The sequence below is a fragment of the Hibiscus syriacus genome, unplaced genomic scaffold, assembly GCF_006381635.1.
Source record: "Hibiscus syriacus cultivar Baekdansim isolate YM2019G1 unplaced genomic scaffold, ASM638163v2 tig00111659_pilon, whole genome shotgun sequence".
NCBI classification, from domain to species: domain Eukaryota; kingdom Viridiplantae; phylum Streptophyta; class Magnoliopsida; order Malvales; family Malvaceae; genus Hibiscus; species Hibiscus syriacus.
The window spans coordinates 802785-805708 of NW_024063149.1; the positions used below are offsets into that span (position 1 = coordinate 802785).

Below are 2924 nucleotides of genomic sequence, written 5' to 3' on the forward strand. Positions count from 1 at the left end.
CACTAATCCGACCATGAATCTAGAAAAATAAAAAATTGCACGATTTCTTTGTTCTTAGCATAATTTCTGGAATTCAATGTCTTGCATCGAAAATGAATGAAAAGGCCCAAGTTAGCAACTAAAATGATCTAATCGATGAGTAATTAATCATAAAATAATGTATAATTTAAACACTAATAAAAAATGTTGGCCTAGCAGAAATAATTACATGATTTAAATTGATCCTTTCCAGAGAATTAGACGGTCTTCCTAAATATGCCTTTTATTTGGTAGGTAACATCGATGAAGCTACTGTGAAATGGAGAGCAAATTGAAGAAATGACCTTAAATCTTTGCGTACTTACCCTTAATCGAATTGTTTGGGATTCAGAAGTGAAAGAAATCATTTTATCTACTAATAGCGGACAAATTGGCGTATTACCAAATCACGCGCCTATTGCACAGCTGTAGATATAGGTATTTTGGTAATACGCCTTAACGACCAATTATTAACGATGGCTCTGATGGGTGGTTTTGGTAGAATAGGCAACAATGAAATCACTGTTTTAATAAATGATGCTAAAAAGGGTAGTGACATTGATCCACAAGAGGCTCAGCAAGCTCTTGAAATAGTGAAAGCTAACTTGAGGAAAATTGAAGGCAAGAGGCAAACAATTGAGGCAAATCTAGCTCTCAGACGGGCTAGGAAACGATTAGAGGCTATCAACGCGATTTCGTAACTAGTTGGTTAATCGAAAGAATTTTTGTATAAACAAAACTTTCGTTTATACTTCCCATTTTTGATTTTGTCGATTAAATAGAATCAAATACAATCAAAAGTGAAATCATATTTTGATCTAACGAAAAATTTGAAAATTCAAAACGGAAATAGAATATGATGAAAAAGATATAAAATCAATAAAAGAAAGTGGGTAGACAAACTTATTATTCTATTGTTCTTGTCTTCTAATTTTAATTTCTAATTTTTATTGTTGAATTTAGTAAAGAAAGAGTTTATTACAAATTGTTGAAAGATTCAATTCATTAGAATCCGATCCAAGAATAGAGATTTCTAGTAAAAATAGAATTTTCGGGAGACTCTATATTTATATTCTATTTTTCCTATATTTGAATTATATATACATACGCAAGCAATAGAGGAAGATAAAATTCATTTTATTTGTCTCGCCTTATTCAAATTTCATTTCACAGAAGGAAAAATTCGCTTTTTATCTTGTTGATTAAGGTTTACTCATTAGTAATATCGGATAATAATAATTTTCCACATAATTCGTTTTTCGACAATTCCATTTTATGTCACAAAGTCAAAGCCCATTACGCTGGCTTTGATTTTGATTCTGATAAACTAACTAATTGCATTTTCACTGCAAAGAAAATAATTTAACTTAAGACTCTACTTGATTGAATTTTGATTCAAAGGAAAAAAATCGTGGAGCTGAACTAACTCACTCAGAACACCTTTTAAAGGATTACGTTGTACGATTGGATCGAATGAACCCTTATGGAATAAATATTCAGCCGCCTGTGAACCTTCAGGTATTGTTTTATTCATTGTTTACTCAATTACTCTTTTACCCACAAATGCAATATAGGCATTGGGTTCAGCAATAATGATATCCCCAACATACCAAAACTTGCGGTCACTCCACCAGTAGTGGGAGATGTAAGAATTGATACATAAAATAATTTTTTATTTGATTGATAATCATATAAATCGGAAGATATTTTAGCCATTTGTATCAAGCTCAAACTTCCTTCTTGCATGTGTGCTCATCCGAAAGCACACACTAGAATAAGAAGTAAAAAAATATTGGTAGCATATTTGATTAAACGGGTGATTTTCTCACCTACTAAGGATCCCATACTACCCCATAAGCTGAAAATCCATAACCCCGATTGCTAGAGGAATATCGTTTAGTTGACCCGTGCCTATTTGAATAGCCTCGGTTAATCATGTCTTTCATTGATAAAAATCAATATGATCTTTATAAAGCTCTTCTTCATACTGAAATTCAATGGGATCCAAAGAGATCATGTCTTCATCCATAGGATCCTAAGTGCCTGGATTAATCGAAAGTTTGATTCTATCTGAACTATTCATTTTCAAATGATATCCACATTGTTCACAAATATTCATTTTTTAGTTAAGCAATTTCTTATAATTTAATCCATAACAATTTTCCCATTGAACCCATAAATGCTTGTATAGATCGAGATCATTAGAACTTTCTTTTAGAGTTAAATCATTATCATTTTTGCGAGTTATTATATCGAAATTCTTGTCTTCACTACTCTTTCCACCTTCGCCACAAATGTAATTATAAATATAACTATAATTGGAATTGTCACTACCACTTAAAATGGAACTATCAATATATATTTGAGAATGAAGATAAGAGTCAATACAACTATTAATGTGATTATTCCAACTATAGTTAGTATCATACAAGTTAAAATCATCCCAGAGGTTTAATTTTGACTATTATTGAAAAAAATTGGAGCACAGTGCGTCTCTCAATTGGAGTCGCATTGTGTTTCTTGTGATTTAGGAGTTACGGTAGCATATGCATATGCATTATTCGACAAATAATTTTGGTCCACCATTATTTGAGTAATATTTTCCCACATCATTATGGTAGATAATTAGCCAATAATGGAGACTATTAAATTTTATAATATATATATATTCAAGTTGAGATTGAATTTAAAAAAATGAATTTAATTATTTTATAATTTAATGTTTATTTTTTATTTTTCGATTCCATTTTCATTTCAAATTTATTATGACCAAATTTTAACCACATATTAAGCCATTGTTGAATACTTATGTCCTTAAAAATCCCTTATTTGAAAATAAAATTATAAATAGATTTTATAATTTTAAATGTTATTCATTTTATTAAAAATTACAAATCTTACTGACA

The 2924-nt window shown here is 30.0% G+C and overlaps 1 pseudogene; it reads left to right on the top strand.

Annotated features, from left to right (window-relative positions):
- The first annotated feature begins 216 nt into the window (after positions 1 to 216).
- Positions 217 to 885, top strand: LOC120166987 (annotated as a pseudogene).
- The last annotated feature ends 2039 nt before the right edge of the window (positions 886 to 2924 follow it).